The sequence below is a fragment of the Trachypithecus francoisi genome, unplaced genomic scaffold (assembly GCF_009764315.1).
Source record: "Trachypithecus francoisi isolate TF-2019V2 unplaced genomic scaffold, Tfra_2.0 Lachesis_group16, whole genome shotgun sequence".
Taxonomy (NCBI): domain Eukaryota; kingdom Metazoa; phylum Chordata; class Mammalia; order Primates; family Cercopithecidae; genus Trachypithecus; species Trachypithecus francoisi.
Genome location: NW_022681461.1, coordinates 23,132,591 through 23,160,149, shown reverse-complemented (window position 1 = coordinate 23,160,149; position 27,559 = coordinate 23,132,591). Strand labels below are relative to the sequence as shown.

The 27,559-nt window shown below is 37.6% G+C and overlaps 1 protein-coding gene and 1 long non-coding RNA gene across 2 annotated transcripts in view; both read left to right on the top strand.

Annotated features, from left to right (window-relative positions):
- The window catches only part of RORB (RAR related orphan receptor B), a 194,865-nt gene that overhangs the window by 39,946 nt on the left and 127,360 nt on the right, over positions 1 to 27,559 (top strand). The gene's annotated exons all lie outside the window — the stretch shown is intronic.
- Positions 14,029 to 21,423, top strand: LOC117098464. Its single transcript, XR_004443420.1, has 3 exons — positions 14,029 to 14,099; positions 19,636 to 19,754; positions 21,119 to 21,423. It is a non-coding gene; the product is annotated as an uncharacterized LOC117098464 (long non-coding RNA).

The window sequence follows — 27,559 nt, the reverse complement described above, 5'->3', positions numbered from 1 at the left end:
CTGTTTTTGCTTGGGAACTTGAAGAATAAAGACTGTGTATCCTCTTATGTAGTAAACACAGGTGAATGAAGTAATAATGTATTAAGCATCTGAAAGCAAAGACTTTTTCTGCATATGGCTTTCTAGTTCTTAAAGTTTTTATTTTTTTTCTCTTACTCACTTTTGTTTATTCAAAAGAAAGTCCCCACAGCATCTCCTGAAACTTAAAAAGGCTAATTTGTTTCCCCCACATGAAACCCTCAACTCTAGTTTTTTTTAACAAGAGTTGAAAAAAATCATCAAACAGGTGTTTGTTTTCTTAAAAACACAAATAACATTTAATTTTATTCATTCTGCTTTAAAAATAAGCATTTTATTCATTAGTCCAAAATTAAACATTTTCAAAGAGCTTTGTTGCAGACTAGTTGCATGCCATTTGAAGTTTTAAATGTCATTTGATGAGTTTTAGCAGTACAGACATAGAAATAACAAAAAGATGTATGTTAACTAATGAAATACATAATACAGTCATGTGCCACATAGCAACATTTTGGTCTGATGAGGGTACAATCAGACTTTTATTTGAATGAAAAATGGAGCTGAAAAATATCTATCTCCTAGTTATGTCATAGCAGTTGTAACATTGTAGCACAATTACTTTAAAAATATATATATAGTGTAGCCTAAGTGTAAAGTGTTTAGGAAGTCTACGGTAGTGTACAGTAATGTCCTAGGCCTTCATTCACTCAGCTCTCACTCACTGACTCATCCAGAGCAACTTCCAGTCCTACAAGCTCCACTCATGGTAAGTTTCCTAAATAGGGATACCACTTTTATCTTTTATACTCTATTTTTGCTATACCTTTTCTATGTTTAGATATGTTGAGATGCACAACTATTTACCATTATGTTACAACTGCCTACAGAATTTAGTTCAATCACATGCTATGCATGTTTGCAACCTAGGAGCAATAGTTAAACCATATAGCCTAGCTATGTAGTAAGCCGTATGGTTTAGACTTGTGTAATGGTGTTTACACAACAATGAAATCACCTAACATGCATGCCTCTGAACTTATCCCCCAAGTTAAGTGATGCATGACTGTATTCTTGTTCTCAAGAAGCACTCTTAGATAATTTTAAAATAGTAAAAGAAATGTTAACAATCAAGAAATTTATTTGGTTTTGTCCACTGTTCACCCCCTCAGTTAAAAAACTAAAGATGAATGAAAGAAATAACACTTTAGGATTTGAAAAGCAGGGAAAAATTTTCAAGAGATTATCCTTTTTCATAATTTATTGTGAAAGTGCTTCCTCTGTTGGTATTTTGCTTCAGCAATACTATTATAAATGCTGTGCACCTCAATTATTATTATTTATTAGCAATTATTAATTAATCAACTAATATACAAATAAAATCAAAAAAATTGGGGAGACATTTATTTACATATGTATATGTATGTACAGATTATACCTGATCTACTTCATAAAGTAATTTTTAGTAGCTTACAGCAAAAGACAAAGATGGAAAAAAATAAATAAATAAACAGAATTAAAAGGAAGGGTTAATTAGCAAAAGGGAAATATTCCAGTCATAATTAAGAGCATAGTCTTTAGAGTCAGATAAAGCTGGCAGTTTGGCATTTCTAATCCAAGATTGTCTGGCTGTGTGACCTTGGACAATTCACTCAACTTCCCTGATCCCCAGCTCCTTAATTCGTCAAACACACATAATAATGCCCACCTCAAAGAAGATGATGGCGGCGGCTGTTGTTTTCATTCCTGAAGTGCTTTTGCTAATGAACTCTACACTAATTAAATACAAAAACAAAATTCGGACCTACACTCACTGCCCCACTTATGATTATATAGAAATATATATTTAAAAAGCTAAACTGAAATTCATGTTCTATGAAGGTTAGAAATAGCAAGTTAAATTTTAAAACAAACGCTGTAGAATGGTATTCATGAGTACACCTCACACGTTGAGGAATATCTTATGGAAGTAAGCAATCAATTAAGAACCACAGCAGAAAATTGTAAGCAAACATTAGAGATAATGACATATATTTAGTTTTAAATTTATAGGCATGTTTTGCATTAAGATTTCATTTAGACGTTGCTGGTTTCTCTTTATAACACCCCTTGAAATGCAGTCTCTTTGGAGAGACTACTTCTATCATGCTGTAAAAATGAGTGCACAGCTTTCCAAGATTGGCTGTTGTTCGGATGAGAACAAACAAAAGAAACAAAATGTCATGTACAAAATTGCTCATTTCGAATATATACTGGAACTTTCTATTCATAACTTTCATACATATTTACGGAAAGCAGGCCACATTTGAGACACTGTTTTAAAGTACCGGGCTACAGCATTAGGAAGCCGGACAAGGCTCTTGCCCTCACAGAGCGTTTTGTTCATTCGTAGTGAAAAAGATCATGAACACGACACCAAAAGACAAAAATGATACAAATGGCATTTATACATAAATGCCATGAAGAAAAATAAAGCTGGATAAGGGAATAAAGAATGGCAGGGAAGCCAGGGGACAGTGAGATGGGGCTAGCTTTTACCATGAATTTCACGTGTAGGTAGAAGGAAAGTATTATTTCAAGCCCAATCCAGAAAACCTTAAGTTTTGTGGTTAAAGTACCAAATCACCTACCCACCTTAATCTCTCCAAAAAAAATTTTTTTTTTCCAAAGAAACAGTAATTTTGCTCCTTTCCTCAGCCCTAAGTCATCTCCCAGACAAAAAAGCAAGCATCATTTTCAAATCTAAAAGGGAAAAGGAAAGACTTTCATTTGAATGAAACGGTTTTTTTCAGTGTGATAGAGAGGGAAGACTGAAATAAACAAGATTTACAATCAACCTTCGCACCTTTGCACCTTCCTCTACTAGCAATATGGCAAACTAAATAACTTGCACTGAAAACAACTAAAAGGCTGTATAGTTTTTAAAATATATATATATATATTGTTTATGTCATTGATCCGCGCAGTTTGAAGACAAAATATAACAGGGAATATATTGAGGGCTTTTGCTCCCACCCCTGCCTGATCGGCTCGCTCTGTGCCCCGACCTGCTGCCTCTATCTTATCATTTGTGTTACTTTCTTTTGCATCCTTCCACATCACAGCTGTGTAACCTCAGTCATGTTACTTAACCCCTCTGTGCTTCAATTTCTGCATCTGCAAAAATAAAGGAAACAGTATCCACATTGAAGGGTCTTAATGAGTATTAAGTGGTTTAATATTCAGAAAATACATCGAAGAATGTGCAAACTATCTGTTCATTAAGTAAATCAACGCATACAGCAAATAAGAAAATCTATTGGTAACTTCCTCCTCAGTTGTGCAAAAGGTAGAATATAATACCCTCTAATTTGTGATTTACATTTTTTACTTAAAATATCTCATTATTGGTACAGAGATCTTTCTCATTTTTTTTTTTAAGGTGCATAGTATTACATTGAATAGATGTACCGTATTTAATTTAAATGCTTCTCTGTTGATATTGGGGATGCTTCCAGTCTTTTGCTTTTAGAAACAAAGCGTCAATGGAAAACCACATAAATATATCATCTTGTATGTATGCAGGTAAATCTGTCAGACAAATTTTCAAAAGTGAGATTACAGAGTCGAAGAGTTAAATACATCTGTTATTTTATATACATTTCCAAACTGCTCCCTGTAGTGCTTGTATCATGTCGTCCCCCCACCAGCATCTATGAAGGTGCCTGAGAAAACATCTTTTAAAAATACATTGTTGAGCCGGGCATGGTGCTGCATGCCTATAATTCCAGCACTTTAGGAAGCCAAGGCAGGTGGATCCCCAGACGTAAGGAGTTCGAGACTAGCCTGGCCAACATAGTGAAACCCTGTCTCTACTAAAAATATAAAAGTAGCTGGGTGTCGTGGTGCATGCCTGTAATCTCAGCTACTCAGGAGGCTGAGGCACGAAAATCACTTGAACCTTGGAAGTGGGGGTTGCAGTGAACCAAGATCGCACCACTGCTCTCCAGCCTGGGCAACAGAAAGAGACTCCATCTCAAAAAAAAAAAAAGGCTTTTGAGAAGCACCCAACCAAACAAACAAACAAAAAAACACATGACAAAGCTAGAATCAAGAGAAGTGGGCTCTATATTAAACAATTATATTTTAAAAGACAGATTTAAATGATAAAATAATTCTTGCCATAAAAACTTAGAGTGATGTGCATAGTGCAAAAGAACAACCCTCCCCTGTAAACAGCCATCTTATCCTTCAGCCTCCCTTCATTTCCTTAAACTGACTCTATTTGACCTGTGATTGATTCTTTTCCTAAACTATGTTTTGAAGTTTTAGAGATGATGCAGTTCTGGGAACAGGGCTATTTATAAATTGATGTGTGTTTAAACTGTAAGAGATTTTGCAAAGTTTCAACACAAAGGTTTGGGTAGAAAAATAAGCTTCCCTTTAATAAACTTCCAAACATACCTAATCCAGAAAGAAGAAGGAGGGCATTTAAGCTTTTATTTCTGAGCTATCTGCCAACCCTCATGAGCTTTCATTTCAATAGCTGTGGGGAGTACAAGAGACAGAATAGTAATCTTAGGAACTTCTCCTAATGGAGATTCTAATAGGAGACCTCCATGACATTAGATCATTTTTCAGATTTAACGGCTACAAAAACATTCCTAAGAATTAATACTACAAAGTTGTCCTCTTGTGGATTTTCAGCCCAAATTTATACTACCTATGTGGGTGAGAGGGAGCCCAATCCAATACAAAAAGTTATCTTAAATAAATGACAGTACCCTTAGATACCTACCTAGAAGCAAATGCAATCCTCTTTAAAAAAAAAAAAAAAAAATGAAACTTCAATCCAGACTTCAAAGAATTCACACAAAGTTCTACACAATATAAATTAACAGTCAAAAATGACAAAAACACTAAAGTAAACAAAATACCCCAACTGAAACACAGACAGAAAATCTAGATTCCTTAAAACTTCAGATACTAGAATTACAGGATCCAAATATGAAATTAGTATGCTTCCTGTGATTCAAGAAATAAAAAATGATACATATTATGTAAGTAATAAGCAGGAGACAATGAATAACACCAAACATATTTGCAAAAAAACAAAAACATTTACAGAAATGAAAAATATATTGATTGAAATCAAATTTCAGTGGACATTAAATTGCAAAGTAGGCACAATCGAAGAGAGACTTAGTGAAGACATTATCCTCAATGCAGCACAGAAAGGCAAGAAGCTAGAAAATACAAAAAACAAAGGAAGAGAAATAGAGATGAAGGTCTAATATAAAAGTAACTAGAATCACAGAAAGATAGGGAGAGAAAACGAGAGGCAATATTTAAGAAGATCCTCTGCAGTTTTTCCGACTGATAAAAGATGTTACTTCTCCAATTTAGCAAAATCATCCCTTTCCTGCTTCTTATCCAGTATCTTTTTCCAAAAATTATGGCTAACTCTACTCAAGATGCTCATAATTCCAGTATTAATTATCTAAGAATTCTTCCAAGGATATCCCAAGAACACATTTCTCAATCTTGTTTCTCAGGGCCCACTTAAAAGGTAGTGGGGTATTGTGGAAAGCCTCTGGGAGTACCAGAATCTGGATCAAGGTCTGGTCTTTGCACAGCCTATCTTTGCAGTGCCAGGCAAGGTACTTAAGCCTTCTGAGCTTCAGCATTCTCATGCTTAAAATGGGAATAATGGAATCTACCTTAAAACACAGGTTATGAAAATTAAATACTGTAGCATATATAAGATGCCCAGCATACTGCCTGGCATATTTTAGGTACTTAGCACATGTTCATTCCATTTGCACATCATTAATTCTCACAGTCCCTGATTGTGAGAGCCTTCAGACAGACGGGCCTATCAAAGCCCTTCTGTCAGGTACACACACACACCACTCAATCATTCACTGATTTTGGTATTAATCACACCAATGAGCTTGGTAGGCACCAGCATGCTTCTTTCCACCATATATGGCAACCCATCCGCAAGTGAGAATACTTGTTTTCACCCCTAGAGGTATCTACAAGCTTCAGGTACAGGCAGATATATGAGCAACAGGACAGTGGGGAACACCACTTTGAGGAAGAGCTGCATCACATGCCACTCGTCCAACTCATGCATTGTGGGAAAACAACAGAGGCCTATTTGCTCTTTCAATTTCAAAGAATCCTCTTTGTTCATTCTTTATTATTTCATTCAACAAAGATTTGTTGAGCCCATTTTTTGTGTGTGCCAGACACTATTCTAGCCCTGACTTCAGGACCACATCAATCCCAGAAATCATGAGGCTGTTTTCAAAAGACTGCTCTGGGTAAATCCAGAAGTTCAACGAATTTGAGTTTAATTTTTTTTTTTTAATCTTCAATTGATGGAGGAGGAAGCAAAGGAGTTGGAACTATTTTGAAATAATGCACATATGTCCAAATGAAAACAAATTGAGTCAGTAAATAATATCTCCCTAATCACTTCTATCAAAAACTAATATAATCCCCTTATCAATGATCTTTAAAAGAGAATTGGGAGATATTTTTCTTTGTAGTAATGAAAAGGAAATTAATATCACTTCATCAGAGCCTGGGAGGAAATTACTGTGAAACACAGTCTCAGCTAAATGCATATAATATGAAACCTAGTTTCATATATAGGTGTAAACTAGGCTGTGATGTGGATTTGCAATTAAATAGAACACCTTGAAGCTAGACTCAAGCTGCTAGACGATTTTGTTTCCAATCCCTTGACCTAGGGTTTAAATTGGATGAAATCGTTCAGGATATTGTACCAGTGACTCTCTTTGGTGGAAGAGAGCCAGTGAAATGTACTGTCAGCAGACACAATACCTTTTCACTTTCTTATTTTGTCTTCATTACTCGGCCTCTGTTCCCGCCTCCTCCAAACACTCTCAGGCTTGCCGCTTGCCTCGGTGCCTCTGTTTGCTCCATTCTCTATCATTATCCTTCTGATTTGAGGACACAGCTATTGATGTTGATTGCTATCTGGTCACATGACGGAGGCTGAAAAGGCCCACACCGGTACAGCAAGCCCTCATTTCCGCACTCACACACACGCAAAGACTGTTCTTCAGGTTCCAGAGACCACAGGATGTCTCCGCGCAATTCAGTACCGTACATTGTTAAAGCCAAAGGTAGGGGGAAGGGATGTGCTCCAGTGATTGCTTATAATTTTCTCATTTGCATACAGTGGGGCTAAATTAATAAATAAATGTGCTCTGAGGCTGCAGGCCTGATACAGAGGCCTAGTTCTGTGCTAAATTGACATTCATCTTCAGAGCCTGAATGTCTTCACCTGCCTCCCTTCTTGCTTATTCTTCTCCCTCCAAACACAGCCTTACTGGGCTATCATGCAATGCTGTAGCTCATGGAAGTCCCTGACTAGGAAACTGCATCACGACCATCCCTCCTCTATTCTTTTACCACGGTGTCCTGGCAGAAACAAGTGCACAGATACTTGTCTCCTCTGTGTGCACAGGAATCCTGAGGGGAAAACCCTTCGTCTATCCAGCCAGCTCGATCAGCTGAGTCAACCCCCACCTGCAGAAGGATAACAGATGTCACAGTCAGGTCCCCATCACATCTAGAGGAATAAACATAAACTTTGAAAGCAGATCTTTAGAATTTGCATTCAGCATGGCCACTGAGTGGTCGGGCACAAACGGGGAGGCCATTTAGCTCCTTGGAGGCTCGTTCGCCTCATCCTAAAATCGGGATTAGCAATATGAGATATTTCAGCACTTGAAAGTGGGAATGTATTGACAGTCCTGTGGCAATTGCTATGTACTACAGAACTGCAAATTTGCTCTTCCCTTCTATTTCCACTGAGAGCAGGATTTTCTTGCAGTGCTTATTGGAGTTGAGGGTTCTTCCTTCTGTTTTTGCAAAGTGATTGCTATCTAGTTAACTAGTATTAAGTTGCATGGAGTTCATGGCTTAATTTACTCACAGGCCCTCCCTTCCAATTTTGTGCCTCAAAAGAGATCTTCTGGTACAGTGTTTAACCCAAGGTTATTGCAGGCATGGGAATTTGGAGCACATTGGTAGTTCTAGTTGGAGTAAGACTGTGCTGCCTTTTTTTAGGCATCAAATCATTCCATTATTTTACACAAATAACTAGCCCACAGGATTTTTTTTTTTTGAGATAACCCAAGTCATTTATAGTAAATATATCTAACATTATCATAGCTAACTCATTCTCTGTTTCAGAAATGAATGAATCCAATTTCCCAGTATAGGTAATCAGGAGAAGTGTTCGTGAAATAGGTAATGTCTGAGAAAAGCCTTTGAAAATCAGAGAAAGAAGCAGAGTACCCTCAAGAAGAAAAACAAGCAAGGGTGAAGACAGAGAGATGAGAAGGTTGGGGAGAGGTTATAGAAAACTAATCTGATTAGGCTGGGGAAATTTCTCAGGAGAGAAAGAAGTTCCCGGGTCAATTACATTTAGAAACATTTTAGACACTCTTTTTGGAGACTTGCAGTGCTCCTTAGAATGCTAACTTGCAATATGGAAATTACAATTGAGTAGCTCTTATTTTACCTGAAAGTTTTTTTTTTTTTTTTTTGCCAGAGGACGTATACCTATTATCATTGGCGTAAGCCAGTAATTGATGGACCTTTGGTAGAGCCTTTAAATCAGGGCAATGACACAGTCAACATTTTGTTTCAAACATAGTCATCTAACAAAATTCAAAGGCATAAAAATAAAAGGAAACTAACTGGCAATAGAGAAATATGTACAGGTTGTTGTGTTAGTCTAGAAGAGTGATACTAATGAAAATTTTTATAGTTATAGACAAAAGGATAAATATAAAGACACGGCAGAAGGAAAATATGTGAGCTTTGGCATCTGATCAATGGGGATGATCTGGATAAAGCAATCTAAAAATGACGAAGATTTCAAACTGCCATGATGGGAAACAAAAATTGATTTGATTTTAGGTAGAGGAGCTTGGAGGTTCCTGTGGGAAAATGGTGGAAATCTGGGTTTACCACTTGAAAGGAGAGATATGCCGGGGTTTAGGGAATCATCTTCAGAAAAGTCATCATTGAAATTGCTGAAGCAGCTGATATCTCTCATAAATGATATAGTAAGAGAAGTGATCAGGGTTGACATGAGACCTTGGAGGATTGTCTGGCTTTAGGGGGCAGAAAGAGGAAGGGGTACTAACAAAGAATGCAGCCAAAAAAAAAAAAAAAAAAAAAAAGAGTTAGTGTAAAACACTGTCACAGAAGCAAGTGAAAAAGGTTTTAGAAGAAGGACATAATCAATGGCATCATAAACTGATGAGAGTTTCAGGAAGAAGAAAGCTAGGAAAAAGAACTTTCATCACGGACAGCTCAGAGGGAAAAGTTCTCAGAGAGAAGTGGCAGATAGACTGCTAGGAACTGAGACTGTGGTGCTAGGTAGGTCTAGACCCTGTTGTACATTTGAATCACCTGTGGATTTGATTGCTGTTGTTGTTTAATGCATGTCATCAAAGCCCACCTAGAGATTTTGATGCAGTAGGTTTAGGATGGAGCCTGATTATCTCTTGTGAGTGAGTTTAGAAGTGATGCAAATAAAGGACTATGTTTTGATAATACTGCCAATGGGAGTGAAGACGGAAGAATATCGGGATCAAAATTTAGGAGTTTGAGACCAGCCTGGCCAACATGATGAAACCCTGTCTCTACTAAAAATACAAAAAATTAGCCAGGCATGGTGGCATGTGCCTGTAGTCCCAGCTACTCGGGAGGCTGAGGCAGGAGAATCTCTTGAACCCAGGAAGCAGAGGCTGCAGTGAGCCAAGGTCACGCCACTGCACTCCAGTCTGGGTGACAGACAGAGACTCCGTCTCAAAAAAAAAAAAAAGTTGTTAGATTGTTTTGGTTCATTTTGTTTTCAGAGGAGAGACCCAAGTATATGTGTAGGTTGGTGGAGAGAATTAAAACTAAAAGAAAATATGCATGAGAGAGATCATTGATGAAGCATGGCACAGAGCAAGAAAGGAAGAGATGGGATCTGAGGTATTAGGAACCTGGCTTTAAATAAGGAGGTCGTTTGAACTTGGAGGGAAGCAGGATGAAAAGAAGAAGGATGGTAAAGCCTACTAAGATTTAGAGCTAGAGAGGAGGGAAAATAGGTGATGATTAAAAATCTGTCAGTTAACCAAGGACCAAAGACCTTCTGTCAATATTGAAGGAGATAGAGTTATGATTGGGGAACCAAGATTGGAGGTTAATCACAGACGATTTGGGAAATTCCAATAGTAAACCCAAGAGGCTTGCAATTTTAAATAGAGTTGTCAGGGAGGCCTCACCAAAATGATGATATTTGTATCCAGATCTGAAGTTGGCAAGGGAGTAAGGGATGTGGATATCTGCTCAATAGCACCCCAAGCAGAAGGAATAGCCCATGCAAAGGCCCTGAGGTAGGAGGGCACCTGGTATGTTAAAAGAACAGCAGTGTGTGAGAAGATGAGGTCACAGAATTAATGAGGGGGGGAGAGGTAGTGACTCCTATGACCCATGGTTACATAAGACCTTGTACAACATTGTAAATAATTTATTTTTATGTTAAGTAAAATAGGAATTCATTCAAGGGTGGAATGGAGAGTGATATTATCTGACATGTTTTTTAAAAATCCTCCTGGCTGCAGCAAATAGGCTAGAAGGAGGCAAGTAAGAAACCAGAAAGACCGACTACCAGGCTACTGTAATAATCCAGGCTAGAAATAAGAGGGACTTAGACCAGAAATGTAGCTCTGAAAATGGTTTAAATTTTTTTTAATGTTGAGTTTTCAATATCGTTTTCAAAGAAAGAATAGGTTGCTGATGGATTAAATATGGAGTATGAGAGAGCACTCAAAGATGACTCCCCATGTTTTTTTAGCAAGAGTAGCCAGGGTCATAATGTTACCCATAATGGCATGACCGTGTGGGGAGAGGGTAAGGACGGGGCAGATCAAGAGCTAATGAGTGTGAGTTAGCTGTTATTATTGCAGCTTGTCTTATGATCACTTTCTCTTATCCTGGAAATTATCTTTTTTTCATTGAATAGTATTGCCTTCATTGAGATTATAAATTAGGTAATTTTTATATTTGGAAAGATTTCCACAACTTCACTTTCTATGAAGCAGCAGTTTCTGCTGGCTGAGAAGTATAAGAAAACTATAATTTCAAAATAACGCAGGGACAAACCCTACACTGGAAATGAGCTTTCTGGTTAGAAAATATTTTCTTTATCCCATGGAATTCACTACTTCTTGTCCAGATTAATTCTTTTTAGTGTTTCTTATTTTGCAATTTACTTTTTCAGAATAAGTGGATTTACAGCATAATCTGGGTTTGCTGCATAAACACCACACTGCACAACTTCATTTATGTTGCGGCTTCTTGCTCCCTGGAGTGGCTCAACGCAGCTACCCTGAGAGCAGCGTGAGCTTCAAAAGTAATAACTGGTCATTGCAGAGAATGTGGAAAATGCAGAAACATAAAGAAAAAATAAAAATGTTAAAATATGTCAGTGAATTCTCTTCCAACCTTATTTTCTAAACATAATACCATAAACAAATTTAGTATTCTACTCTTTTCATTTAAAATATTATAAGGAATCTTTTTATGGTTTTAGTTATTTTTCATGAACTTTCATGGTGATCCATAATATGGATAATGAGTACCTCATATGTGTTTAATAGCTACATCATTATTGGATATTTATGTTCTTTTAAATAAAATATATTAAAAATAATGCTCTTTCAATGTTTTATTTAAATTTTCCATCCTTTATTTAAATCTTTGACCACACGAAAATGCAATATTGCATCAAATGGTATCAGTATTTAAAGACTTTTGAAATATGCGTACTGCTCAGTTGCTTTCTATGAAAAGTTGTACCTGTTTATATTCTCATCCACATTGTTTAAGACTGCTTGTCGACCAGCCACAGTGGTTCACGCCTGTAATCCCAACACTTTGGGAGGCTGAGGCGGGTGGATCACCTGAGGTCAGGAGTTCGAGACTAGCCTAGCTAACACGATGAGACCCTGTCTCTACTAAAAATACAAAAATTAACTGGGCATGGGAGCAGGCGCCTGTAGTCCCAGCTACTCAGGAGGCTGAGGCAGGAGAATCGCTTGAACCCGGGAGGCGGAGGTTGCAGTGAGCCGAGATCGCATCACCACCACCGCGCTCCAGCCTGGGCGACAGAGCAAAATTCCGTCTCAAAAAAAAAAAAGAAAGAAAGAAGGAAAAGACAAAAAGACTGCTTGTAGGATTATGCGTATTTTTTGACTGCTTGCAGGATTATGTGTCTGTGTTTTTGAGACAGAATTTTTCTCTGTCACCCAGGCAGGAGTGCGGTGGCACAATCTCGGTTCACTGCAACCCTCCGCCTCCTGGGTTCAAGCGATTCTCCTGCCTCAGCCTCCCGAGAAGTTGAGATTACAGGTGCATGCCACTACGCCCGGCTAATGTTTTGCATTTTTAGTAGAGACGGGGTTTCACCATATTGGCCAGGCTGGTCGCGAACTCCTGACCTCAGGTGATCTGCCTGCCTCAGCCTCCCAAAGTAGGATTACAGGCGTGAGCCACTGCGCCTGGCCGACTATGTGTATTTCTAATTCCCTTTCTTCTGGCCACACTAAGCAATTGCATCAATTTAGAAACATGAATTCAAAATGTTCTTATCAATATTTTCTTAAGTATTGTAAAATGTTTTATGTTGTCCCACTGTTAATTAATTTGATATTTTTAAAGTGGAATGTGTTTTTAATCTCTGGCATTTTTTCACTTAAAGAAGATAAAACCAATCTATGTATGAAAATATAGATTGTTTAGTCACTTGCAAATACCGATCTAGATGACTTTAGAGAGCAGAACTCACTCTTTTGGGAAAGACACACTTTTTCAGCCCTAAATGACTATAATAAGTGGTTCTTAACTTTGGCCACCGATCAGGATAACCTGAACTCTATCTCCAGAAATTCTCATTTAGCAGACCAGGGTGGGGCTTGGGTAATAGTAAGCTTTGAAAGCTCTACAAGTGGTCTTATTGCCTAGCTAGGGTTGAGAAATACTTTTCCATTAGTTTCCAATGTTAGAGAAGTAGTTTTTATTTCTAGCTCTGTGCAAGTTTCTCTTAATTGGCCAGTACCAACTTTGGTCCCTTCCACCTTTCAATTACCACTTGACAGTACATTTGACAGAAAAGGATGTCACTTAAAACCATTTGCTCTTTTCTTACACAGCTACTCTGGAAGAAAGCAATTGTCAGGTTGATCCTGTATATTGGTAATTGTAAATAGCAAACTCTAAAGGGCAGCCCAAAGAATAAATATCTGCCAGGCATTATCTCTTCTATGAGCATTTCTAGCTGCATTGTCCAATATGGCACCACTAGCTGTTGGGCAGTTGAAATGTGGCCAGTCCAAATGGACATGTTCTATAAGTGTAAAATGTACCATTGATCCTGAAGACTACCAAAAAACTTTAACTATGTTATTAATAATTTTTATATTGCTTGCATGTAAAAATAATATTTTAGATATATTGGATTAACCAAAATACATTTTAAAATTTTATCTATTTCTTTTTACTTTTTTAAATGCAGCTACTAAAAAGTTTTAAATTACGTGTAACATTTGCATTCTATTCCATGAAACAGTGCCGATCTAGAGATAATGTATGCGCACTGACACAAATTAAATTTGTTGTTTTCGTATTATGGTATTCCTCATTTATCTGAGGGGGATATATTCCAAGAACATCAGTGGATTCCTGAAACTTTGGATAGTAGTGAACCCTATATACAGTATGATTTTTCCTTATTGTAAGTCAAAACTTTTACACCTTTCGCTTAAAGAAAGCGCTTTATGGCTTCTTTTGGCATATGTAAATCGCCAGCAAGTGCACTGGGGCCATTTTTAAATAAAAGAAGGGTGACTTGAACACAAGCACTATGATATCACAATAGTTGATAGGATCACCAGGTCATATCATACTAAGTCACCATATCATACTAAGTGACTAAGGGGCAGAGAGCGTCAACAGCATGGATACAGTGGACAAAGAGGTCCCAGACGAGACAGAGCGGGATGGTGAGAGATTTCAACACACGACTTAAACCTTATGAATTGTTCATTTATGGAATTTTTTATTTAATATTTTAGGACCAAGGTTGACCACCAGTAACTGAAATCACAGAAGGTACAGATTGGGGCAGACTACTATACTGGAAATTAATTCAGGAATCCCAACTTACACAATATAATTAGAGACTTAACAGTAGGTAGTTTCATTTAGCTTAATCTTAGGTTTTTTCACAGTGTACATGGAAATCTCTCAGAGTAAACTGGAATGCAAAAGTTCATCCTGGGAAAAAAATTATAGTGATCACCATTCGTTTGATTTTCAAAAGTTTATTATGAAGTACTTTTCCACCCTTTTTTGTTGACTGGATCATACCAAAAATATGGTATCCAATGCGGGGACCAAATTTTTAGAGGATATACACTAGATGGAGCATGTTCAGGAAAGAGCAGCCAGTATAGTAAGAGAGCTAAAGTATCACTACACAAGAGGCTATTGAAAGAACAAGGGATGGTCAGTGGAGAAGGAAAGATTCAAGGAGGCAATGCTGAGGAGCTTGCAAATGCTTGGGGGGCAAGTGGAAGAAAGGTTACAGTTGTTCTATAGGCCTCAAGGAGTGAAGCTGCAACTAAAGGGTGGCGGTAGCACTGGGAGAAATTTGGGGTCAGAAAAGGGAGAATTTCTTATCAGAGCTTTCACTGTAAGAAATGGGCTGATTTTAAGGTAATGAGAATCTCCTCAGCAGAAGTGATCCAGTGTTATTGGGTAATCGTTTGGCAAGGATATGTTTTGTGGGGAGGATTTTCAGAATTTTACATTATCATCTATAACATAATGATTAAGAGCACAATCTCTGAAAACAGACAACCTAAGTTTCAATCTTGGCCATGTACTTCCTGGCTTTCTGACTTTGAGCAAATCAAGTAACTTCTCTCCGCTTCCATTTCCTCCTTTGTAAAATGTGGAATATGATAATGGGACTACATCCTTAAGTATGTTATGAGAGTTAAATATTAATATGTTAATAAATGGAGAACTTTAAAAATGCCTATCATGTAATATGCACAATATAAGTGTTTAGCTATTAATAGTTCAATGTAGGGTCATGTTTCTATACTGAGCAAAAGGGCTTCTTCCATATCATGTTTGTAATATCACTTATTCATTCACTCATTCATTCCATAAACTAATATATTGAGCACATATCCTGAACGGTGCACCCTTCTAGGCTCTCAGTATAAGGTGGTCAATGCAGAGAAGATTTCTGCCCCCACAGAGGGACAGGCAATAAAGATATAAAGACATAAAATAATAATAACGGTAAGTGCTATGCCAATAAAACAGGGCAATGTAATGGAGAAAGATTGGCAGTCATGGAAGAACTGTCTGAAGATCCGAATCAAAGGGCAGACCTAAGCAAGAGAGCATTTCAGACAGGTGTTTTTGGTGGAAAGACCATGAGGAGGAAATAAACTTGGAGTGTTCAAGGATCAGAAAGAAGGTCACCGTGGAGTTTAGGAAGCCAAGGGAAGCTGACTTAGGGCGGATGAGTTTGGAGAGGGAAGGAGCCTTGATATAGAGTTTGGATTTTATTCTGAGAGCAGGGAGAAGCTGTTGGAGGATTTTACACAGAGGGGTATGGAGCAGAAGTGGAAGCAGGAAGACCAATTTTGGGTAGTCCTGGTGAGAGCAGATGGGTTTTAACAATTATTTTTCTTCCTGAATCTGGAGCCACCAGATGAGACTTACGTAGTTTGCCTCTTTTTTCATTTACATTTTGGTTCTGTTTCAGGAACCAAACATTTCATCTACTTACATATTTGAAAATTCAGAATCATAAATAAATATTAAGAATTCCGGGTAAGAATGCTCTTTTTATCCATAAGAATTTTGAAACCCGGAGTAGTAAAATTACTTCTCAAAGGCTCTATTTTATCAGTAACAGAACTATAACCAGAATTGGCATCACATACCTTACCAGTGACTAACAGGTTACCACTTATGTATCAGGCACTGAGGGTAGTATTCAACGGTGAGGTGAAGTTTATGTCAAAAATGTGATTTTTAAATGCAAGGAGTAAATCGATTCAAAGAGAAAGCACAAGTTCTATAAGCATGAACTTAAATGAATCACCAAACCTATCTTTGCAGGCCAATTTATACAGCCACTAATTGATAGACCATTTACTTGTTTGAAAAAATTACTTTGCACTTTCAATTATTTTATACCCTCTGTTTTAAGTATCAAGCAAATGACTTCAAAGAAAATTGGGATCTTATGATTTCCTACTAAAACCAGAGTAGACTGAGCTATGGGGCCAGTCTTTAGTTTTTTTGACCCAGATGTAAACAATATGCAACCATCTAGAGCTGACATGAAATGATCTGTAGCTCTTTAGAACTTGAAGATCTCTTGGAAATCATCTAATTCAACAGTTCTCAATGAGTAACTCCCTGACCCACAGTGTCAGCATCACGGGGGAAATTGTTAATTTCCAGTTAACAGTGGGAGATCGTGAATTCTCGGGCCCCACCTGCTGAATCAGACCTTAGAGATGGAGTCCAACAATTGGTGCTTTAACAAGCCCTTTTGTTAAGAGATCTCAATCCACACTTAAGTTTGACAACCACTGATTTTACTCCAAACTCTTGATTGCACAGGTGAGACAATTGAGAACCAGAAAAGTAAAGTAATTTGCTTGGGGTGATCCAGCTTAGCATCAAAATCAGGACCAGAACCTGGGCCTCCTGACTCCTAGTGCCATGTATTTGCATTTTGAACTGGACTTCCTTCCTTTCTCTGCCATTGCAACCTGAGAAGCCCAGGTTGGGTCCAATCATCATTGCTTTTTGTCTGTGCCCTCCTATCCTACATCAGGGAAAGTTATGCTTCACCGAAGCACCTGGGCTTTTCATTTCTTTTTGGACAGTTGCAGGAGTTTGTTATTTAAAAGCTGCATAAATAACAAGCAGACACAGCCAGCCCTGTTTAGCCACAGCTAAACCTTAGAAGGGAGTGTAGAACAACCCCAAGTCCAGCCTCTTCCAGATGTAATTTGAATAACTTAAAAAAAAAACAAAAACAGAATAGAAGGCCACTATCTATCTTCACAAGCATTTATCTGATCATAGCTTCAATACAAGCTCTCTGTTTGTTTGTTTATTGAGGACTGAATTAATACAAAGGTCTCAGTAAAAGTGGAAAGATAGTTGAAATACTAGCCTGAAAATTCAGATGACCAATGAATATTTGGTAGCACCAGGCCACAGCAGTGTGCCCCCTGCTTTCTGTGCTAGTAAGATGGCATTAAGAATTCAGTCCCCACTAAAAAGATATCTTGTCATCCTAGAACGTTGCCCAGCATCTCCTTTCTATAGTTGTGAATATAGCCAAATACGATACAGTTACCCCAATGGTTGGGTGGTGTTTCTCTCGATCAGAATGTGTCTGTGTACAGAAGAGGAGAGAAAAAAAAAAAAAAGACCTAGAGAGAAACGTGGGCACAGAAGCAAAATCAACACTGGGAATTGGCTATCTGAGGAAATCAGTCGTTAAAACTAGGCACATGCTAATTGCATGGCCTGGCCCCCATTTTTCTCCCTCACAGCCCCCTCTCAATTCAGTTTATTCTCCTAAGCACTGAGGCTACAGCCTGGCTGGCCTCTTATGTAAGTCTGAAATCAGATCTGGCATGCGGTTTGTTTTAGCCTGTCACAGACGCAGGGCACTGTGTTGCCCTCGACAAGGCTGTTCAGCATAGCATATGACTGTAAATCTTCTTTTTCATGCACCACAGTGGGGACCTTTGTCCTAGCAGTGATTTAGCAGCTTTTATTAGCCTGAGAAGCAGCCAGTAATCAGGAGACATTTAAAGTGGGAGCTTGCTCTTTTCGATGGAGAAGAATCCAGAAACCAACGGCTCTTTGAAAATTACTTTTGATGGGAGAGAAATAAAACCTTAATACATATAAGTATATGGTACGTTTCCATTTTAAATTTATTATTGCTCAAACAAATCTATACATAATTCAGCAAAGACTTGAAGTCACATATTTTTAAACTCTGCATTCATCAAGTCATGAAGTTCAAGGGTTTATTTAACTTTGAGTTTTCAGAAGTATGCATTTTGAAAGAATGTGGGTCTTGGATGGCAGCTCCCTGTACGTTATTCAGATCCTGGAGTGTCCACTGCTTTTAAATTCACTGTAATTCCAATTAGAGCTTGGGCTCAGGGGTTGGCAGCAGCTGCAAATAAGAACTAATAATGTTTCATTCCACTGCTTATGTATTCTGCAAATGTGTTCTTGACATGGTAGTTTGCATATGATGTCAGCGTGGGAAAATAAGAAGGTATTAGCATCTGTAAGCCCAGCAGAAATTTCTCAGAGAAGTCACTTCTCAAGTTCATACAGCTGATTCCACAATTTAGGCAGTGTTCACATTTTAAAAATATATTTTGGTGATTTTTAAAAATTAATTGGGTCATAAAATATCAATGGTTCCTTATTTGCATGTACTTGCAAAGTTTAAATTCACTTTTTCTGAGATCGAGTTTTCTGTTGCAAATTGTTGATGTTGTTACTTTCTGCCTTTGTAATTTTGATGCTGATATAACATAATTATTGTTAGAAATTTAAACATTTATGTATAGCCACCAATGTGAAGGCTAGTGGTTGAAATAACTTCTGTAAGTCCCTGGAACTATTTGTGGGAAGGCAGAGCGTTATATGAATCCAGTTCGTTTATATACTTATTATTATACTTATTACTGAGATATGTTATTGTAGAAACACAAGGACCTCTGCTGTAGGTCGTAGGACCCTCTGGGATGGTGAAACAGTCATATGACACTAAAAGAGTAAAATGAGCCTTTCAAAAGGAACTCTGGCTTTCAAAATGTGGCATAAATGATCTTATCTCTACAGCAAGGAGTTTGATCCTGATTCACAAAGAACTGGAGTTATGCAGCCAAAGAAAAGTGGAGCCCTGTCCATTTATCTGAGGATTTGGGGACCATCCACAGCGACCAGGCAGATTGTTCAGGAAACAAAGCCCACCCTTCCCTGCATTATCTGATGGCATAGATGGTCTTATATTTCCCAGATAATTGCACCACACACTGTTTTACTTTGCTGGGTCATAGCAATTGGCTGATCTGCCATAAGATAAATGGCAACAACAACAAAAAAAATTCACCAGGAAAGTCATTCCTTTAAAAGTATTTACCTATACGCTGTAGTGGGTGCTTTGTGTGCTGGGGAGCAGGCAGCCAGGATGGGGGCGGTAGGAAATGAGTAATGATCTGATAATGGAGCTGAATGGGGCCATAGAAATATTTTCACACCATCCTGCTATTGCTACAATAGCTGAAACCCAGAAATTTTGTGGCTTTCTTCACAGTCAAATGATGTGTTAATGTCAATAGATTCTGGTTGTCTTGACTCATTTCTTGATAATTTTTTTTTTACTCTGACTATACTATCCTGTAGTAGATATGTCCTTGCCTATTTAGTGTTCATTTCCCCCTTTTTTCTACCCACTAGTACCTCCCCTCCCAGCTGTTCTTCCAGGAGCAAACTCCCCATGTAGCTCATAAGATGCAGGTGAAGTTGATCCTATTCTCATCCCCATTATCAGATTGAATCAGTCTAAATGAATCAAGGTAACCTCTTCTCCTTTGCCTGGGATTGCTCTGGGAAACAGGCTCAAGCCAGTCATCACATGGCATTCTCTAACATCATTGTTGGCTCAAATAAATAGATGAGAACACTACTATTCTATACTTGAGACAGAGCTACTCCTGCCCCTCCACAGACATGAACGAGGAAGCAGGTAACCCCTGTGGCTGCTGGCAAACATCTGGAACCATGCAGAAAGCCAGCTTGAGGAACAAGCCTTACACACGGAGGAGAATAGTGCCAAGAGAACAACCTGAACTTTAATTGCACCTTGAGCTTTTCCTGTCTCTGGATATTTTAAGGGAGTTAATACATTTTTTAATTGTTTCAGCCAATTTGAGTCAGGAGTTCTGTGACCTGTGGTTGAAACATCCAACCCCATGCACACTAACGTATTCAGGTATGCAAATATACCAATACTTATGATTTGGACTAAGGAAATGATTTTGCTTTTACAGAAGATCCCACTATCATTGTTAACATGATTTTCCACAACTTTGGCCTTAATTATGTAATGGCTGAGGATTCTTTATAATATCCCTCACAACTCAAGTAACCAGAACAAACTTATTAGGGCTTCAGCACAAGATTGCAACAAGCAGAAGCATAGAGACTAAAATTCTGTCTTGTTCCTCTTTCTGGTTTTGCTTTTGACTTCCTAACAAGGAGGAAACATCATGTTTGATTTCTTTCTGGTTGCTCTTATGAGGCACATTTATTGGTTCATGGTGTATTTTTCTATAAGTTTTACGTTTATACAACTTAAGATATGATAATCAATTACTGTGTAAAATTTAGAAAATATTTAAACAAGAAAATAAAAATGACCTGTCATAGTCTTATCCTCCAGAGCAAACAATTATTAGCAGATACTTATATATGCTTCATTGTGTATACATTTTCATTAATATTTACTTTATGTAAATATTGCTATTTTTAAAACTACTGTATTTTTCCCACACTGTGAACATCTTGATTAATGTTACATTCCATTTGAATTCTCACAACCCTCAGAGCTACCCTTCCTTTTGCGGCTGTTCCTCAAATAGCTACATCCAGCCTACGGATTGAAAGGATATTCAGTTGAGCTCGAGCAGGACGGGTGACTGTCAGAGCTGGGGACTGTTATTATTCATCATTCAGAATCCGTTGTCCTTGTGTGGGCACTTCTTTGAGATAGGCCTATTACTTCCGCCAGTTTTCCCTCTTTCACTACCTTTTAAACTTAGTTCGCCTTCTCATTTTAAGCCTATATTAAACAGATACATATGTTGACTTTAGAACTCAAATGAATGGAAGATTCACTTGTTATCATAAACTGCATCCATTCATTCGCCTGTTCATCCAGGTCATATTTATTGAACACCCTTATATGGAGTGAGTGGATTACAGTACCTGACCTTCAGAATTTCCAGTGTATTTGGAGAGACAGAACTTTAAAAATATCACAGTAATGCAACGTAAGAAGAATAAGGACAAAGTGCTGAGAAGAGATAGAGGGAGAAACAATGAGAATCTTCAAGCCCTACTTGTCTTCAGGAACTTTGCAATCTATATGATGTCATTTTACATAAGCCTTAAGACTGGTTATTTGCCAGTTATCCTGGGACTTTTAGCTGTAGAAAGGATCTGAGTACTTGAGTGCTGTATTAAATATCCCTCTTGAAGAGAGTCTATTAAAATTAGACACATGTAAGTGGTCATTGCTAGCAACAATTATGAAAAGAAAATTCTAGGGAGAGTGTAACTGACCCATTTAATTAAGACTTCAGTCTCTTGGATAGAGCATGGTTGTCCACTTTAAAATATTGTATTTGGTAGCCATATTTTCCAAACTCTGTGCATATGATTTGATAACCACCATGGGCCCAGGGCAGGGGGCAAAATATATAAAACTACTACTGTTTTGAAAAATCCAAGGCACCAGATCTCTGTAAACAATATTTCCCAATATTTCCTTGTATATTTGTGTCTTTTTAACAAATCATTTTATTTACCATATATACCAGAATACCAGGCTTCTAAAACCCTGGAAGAGGTAGAATGAGTCATTATACATTGCCTCCCAAGCTCCAAGGTACAGAAATTAATGGAAGGCAGACACGTTAGACCTAGCTGCTCCTGCCAGAATCTGAAAATGAGACTGGTATTGCGTGGAGTTACTGGATGACAACTCCCTCGACCCAGACCCATGAAACCCATTTCATATAACCTTAGCTACCATGATTCTTTGCATGTTTTTAAATCGTGGTGAGTTGTTTTTCTTTTTAATATAGCTACGGTTTCACCTTTGACTTTGCACATTATTGACAGAGCTAAAAACCTGATGAAATTTAACAACAAATCCAGATATTTCAGACTGGATTTTTATACACAAAGACAGGACCTTTGGACTTTAAAGATCACTCAGGCTAGACAGGATAATAATAGTAATATTCTGGTTTTCTATGACATTTTCCTACCAAAGAGATGAATGCACCTTGATAGCAATATTGAAATATTCATAACCTTCTCATGCAGTAGATGTAATACTGTTATCCTCCCTTGTTTATGAAAAAAACAAGGCCTGCTTTTTTTAAAGGCATTGTTCAAGGTCATATAGAAAGTATTTGAGTTAGGACTCTCAGGATCTTTCAAGCAAGGACAGTAAGGAAACATCTAAGAATTCCACATAAATGTCGTATGACCACATTGCAAATCATTTGCAAAATGTCATTTGAATGTATTAATATTGAATAGTCATACGGAATGAATCCTGCTTGAAATTCACATCTCAAAAAACTAAAGCAAAGGTATTCAGAAAATGCCAAGAGAATTGGAGCATTTGTTTCCTCTACAATTTACCCATTTCTATTCACTATTCTTCAGTGACATGTGAGAACCTCAAGGTTGTCATACAATATGTCGTTTAGGAGTAAGGATCCATCTCTAGAAGCATCCTTTGGGTGTTTACCTTACAGCTTAGTCTACAAAGTTCAAATTGCAAGTCACGACTTGAAGTGCAAAATGTTTTTAGTTTGTTGTGTGCTTGTCAGTGTGACTTAATGAAAGTACTCAGAATTCGAAGTAGGGCGGAGGGCTCAATGTGCCACATCCCTTAAATTCTCTAGCAATGTAAGAACGTCATCCACACGAAGTGTGTTAAAGAGCACTGTGTCTCCATCTGTGAACAATCACGTCCCACTCTAAACCAGGTTATTGAACTGAAAACATCAGGGAAAATGGCATGAGTAGGGTTGCTTTTTCATAGATCTAAGAAAATGCATATATTCTCAGAAGTTTTTAGATTTGGTAGAAACATTTGATATCTTTCCAAAGAGAGACCAAAAGTGGTTGAGTTAAATTTTAAGGCAGACTCCAAAGATCTTAGTCATTCTTTTGAAATTTTTCTAATAAATTTGTCTAATAATAATTTATATAATAATAAATTTATATAATAAACCTAAACATATTTCAGTATAGATAAATGGTATGTGAGTATCACAGTTTATTTGTAATTTCATAATTACTTGCCCCCACTAAAAATCAAAAGTAAAACACATAAATGGTTCTTTCATACAACAACATGGGTTTCTGTTTCTGTTGCACGGTCCAGTTAGAGCCATGGGAATGTACACTGTTTGCCTTCGTTCTATCTGAAAACACATTGGTTATCAGGATTAAACCTTGAAATCCAGCATGAGACTGTAGTCTTTGCTTTCATTCTATAGTGTGGGTAAGAAGCAGTTATTCCTCCCAGCTCCTGAGTCAAATGAAAGATGATGTTGCTGCCAATAGATTCAACTTCCCTTCCATTCTTCTGTAAGAGAGTAAGCCACACTCTTCTACATACTCCCAGAGTATTGAATGAGAAGAAGAAATACTAGAATCAAATTGTAGGAGTAGAAATCTCCAACTTCCTGAGAGGCCTTCATTGAGTCTCTCCTCGACATGGGAGGAATGGACTATTTCAGCTCATTAAATAGTCATCGCTGCATTCTATGTTTCTCTCATTCTTGTTCTAAATGTCAATCAAAAAGAGGAGTGAAATATCAGGAGAAATAGTTAATAAAGAAATACATTCCCCTGAAAGGTACTAAAGTAAATATCTTATTTTTTTAATAAATAACATAAGACTATACAATCATGTTTTGACATCTGTCTGTAAGTACCAACTACATGAAATAAACAATAGAAATAAAACAAATCTTTTATTTCTAGCATAAAATAACATTTTAGGATTTAATGTGCCATGTTCATCCACAAAATTGGAAACATTCAAACTAGAATTGTGATAGTTTTATTAGGAAGAATGAGTCCTTAGTCATATTTTATTTTTTATTTTGAAATATCGTAATTTTAGACTTACAGGAAAGTGCAAAAATAGTACAGAGAGTTCACACACAGCCTTTACCCAACTTTCCCTAATGTTAACAATTTATATAACCAGAATACTGTGATCAAAACCGGGAAATTAACATTGGTACAATAATACTAATTAAATCACAAACATTTTTCAAATTTCACCAGTTTTTGCTCTAATGTCATTTTTCTCTTCCAGGATCCAATCCAGAATTCCATGTGCATTTCGCTGATGATGTGTTTCTCTGATCTATGAGAATCTCTCGGTCTTTCTTGTCTCTCATGACCTTAGCACTTTTGATGAGTACTGGCCAGGTATTATGTAGAACGTCACTCCACTCAATGTGGGTTCGTCTGATATTTTCATGAGTAGATTGCTTCTATGCATTTTTAGCCAGAATATCATAAAACATTGTATGCCTTTCAGTGTGCTGTATCAGAGGATGGTGCATGTTGTCAGTATGTCATATTGCTGATGGTGTTTACTTAGACCATTTTCTTAAGGTGGGGTCTTGCAAATCACTAGTAATCTTGACTCTGTTACCCTTGAACCCTTGAAAACTTCTATACCCAAATGCGCTATATATTTCAGTCTACTGTCTTATTGTACACGAATTATATGTCAGGTGTGACTCCATATCTTTCCTATAAGGATATGCTCAAATATTGTTCTTGGTATCTCAAAGTTAGATCCAAAGAAGTAGGAATTCAAGTAAAATACTTTATAATGTACTGTGATTCCTGTAATCTTCTCTGTGTGTATGTATGAATAAATGTTGTATCTGTAATATATAATATTACTGCAATGCGTTTTATACCAAGGATATCAAGAAATTTATACATTTTCATTTGTTTGGGAATCCCATCTGAGACCAGAGGTGGAGCTCTGAATGCTTTGGGAGGCACTCCAATCACTGTCTTGCTAGTTTGCCTCTTCTTAGACCGGATGTACTAGGAAGCTGTGTTTTTTTTTCTCCCTACTCTTTCACCATGACCCAGTGTTGGCTCATGTATCTCTGAAGCAATAAAGGAGTTGAATGGTGGGATCATCATTTCTTAACAAACATCAGTCAACATGGACATTGGAATCCATGTCAGTGAGGAACTTAGTAAGAATAAGACAGCACACAACTAGGATTTTTGAAAACTCTTTTTAAATGTTTTTTTATTTTGAAATGCTGTCAAACTTACAGAAAAGTTGCAAGAATAGCAAAAATACTTCCATATTCACCTCACCAAGATTTCCCAGTTATTAACACTTTATCACTGTTGCTTTCTCATGCTTGCTCCCTTTCTCCCTCTCCCCCATCTAAAAATCATTTTAAGGCAGGTGAAGACATGTTCTTTTACTTCGCTAAATACTTCAGTGTGCATTTCTTAAAATAAAAACATTATCTCATATAATTACAGTACACTAATCAAAAGCAAGAAATTAACAATGATATGTTGCCACTACCTAATGAACAGACCTTGTTTATATTTCACCTACTTTCCCAATAATGTTGTTTCTAGCAAAAACTAAAAATCTTAAGTGGAGTCCAATCCAGGATCATGCACGCCTTCAGTTGTCATGTCTCTTCAGCGTTTTTTTTTTTTTTTTTTTTTGAGATGGAGTCTCACTCTGTCACCAGGCTGGAGTGCAGTGGCACAATCTCGGCTCACTGCAACCTCCAACTCCCAGGTTCAAGCGATTCTTCTGCCTCAGCCTCCCGAGTAGCTGGGACTACAGGTGCCTGCTACCACGCCTGACTAATTTTTGTATTTTTAGTAGAGACGGGGTTTCACCATATTGGCCAGGCTAGTCTTGAACTCCTGACCTTGTGATCCACCTGCCTCAGCCTCCCAAAGTGCTGGGATTACAGGTATGAGCCACCACACCCAGACCTCAGTATCATTTAATCAGAACTATTTCCTCAGTTCGTTTTCTTCTTTTATGATATTAACATTTTAAAGTGTAAAGGGCAGTTATTTCATTGGTGTTTCCTCCATATGGATTTGTCCAATGTTCCTCTGTGATTAGATTGAAGTTGTGCATTTTTGACAGTGATGTGTCTTGAAGAGACTTGTAATGAAGGGACTATCTACACAGTATGGGCAGGGCTAAGCGATGCTGAGGCACACAGAACTAACAACAGGGGAAGTGGCTACAACTCTAGGGGAGCCTGTTTCCAGGTAGAACCTTGGAGTGGGTGGGTTAGAGACTGAGGAAAGCAAATCTGAGAGGGATGCAGGCACTGCCAGAGCTGTGCCAAAGACAGGAGTGGAAATAGATGCCTTCCAACGGTGACTATAACGCGAAGCCAGAAGGCAGGAAAGACCAGTGATGTCCTTCAGAAGTGCCAGCCTTCTGAGGCCCAAAACAAGACAAACAATGGCAAGAGAATGCAGCTGTAGGCAAATGGAGAATAGCCACTGCAAAATTTAATATGTCTGTTTCTTTTTCTCTTCTTCGACACATATCATCAAGCTGTCATGTGCAACGTCCTACACAATAAAATATAGAAAGAATTCTAATCTATTAATTAGAAAACCTGGTCTTAGTTGCTGGTATCAGCTGCTTTGGGCCATGTTACCTTAGAGGAGACACTTAGCCCCTCTGAGTCTCCGTAAAGATGGTATTCTAACATCTGTCCATCTCCCCCATGATGTAGCTGCAAAGATCATTATCATTGCTATATAATAGGCATAGAACTAGAAGGTTAATCACAATTCATTAACTTACAGAAAAAGCAAATGAAGCATAAGGATTTGTGTATATGCCTCATGTTCAAAGTAATAATGCCTATGCCTCTGTATTCGAATTGTTTTCCAAGAAAACCATTTTCTAGTGTAGTTTTCCTTTCTTGCATCTACTTCCTTGTGAGTTAGGTAACTGCAAATTACTGTAACTTGCAAGCCCACCATTTTCTCCCATTTGGGTAGATTGCTGAAAAGAATTGTACTTTTTTGGCTGCTGTATCTCTTGGTTGCTGTTTTCCTTCCCCCTTTGCATTTCTGCAGTCATTATTTTGTATAGCCAATTATGGTTCTTTGAGTAGTCAGTAAATATGCAGCTGGTGAAAGGTAGGTAGAGTTAATGTAAACATGGTTTTTATTTAAGTCTCATTTTTAAAAAATATAGCATTCACTAGGATTCAAAAAAACTTAGAAATGAAAAAGAAGATTTTAAAAAAGAAATAGACTAGGAGAAAGCACTGACAGGTTGAGATTTAATGGGATCTCAGTTTCTCGGTTCTAGTTTCTTTTTTTTGAAAGGTGTAAAGAGGCCAGAAGCTTAGGCCTGGGTTGGTGGCATTGAGAAAGTGTGGCTTTCTGATTGGCAGCAAACATTCAGAACATCTTTCTGCTTACAAGTTCTCAGCATGGGTTGAGTAAATATTGGTTCACTGGCATTTTTGAGCAGTGGCGACTATCACAAAGAAGATCTCTTTACTGTAATGGTCACTTG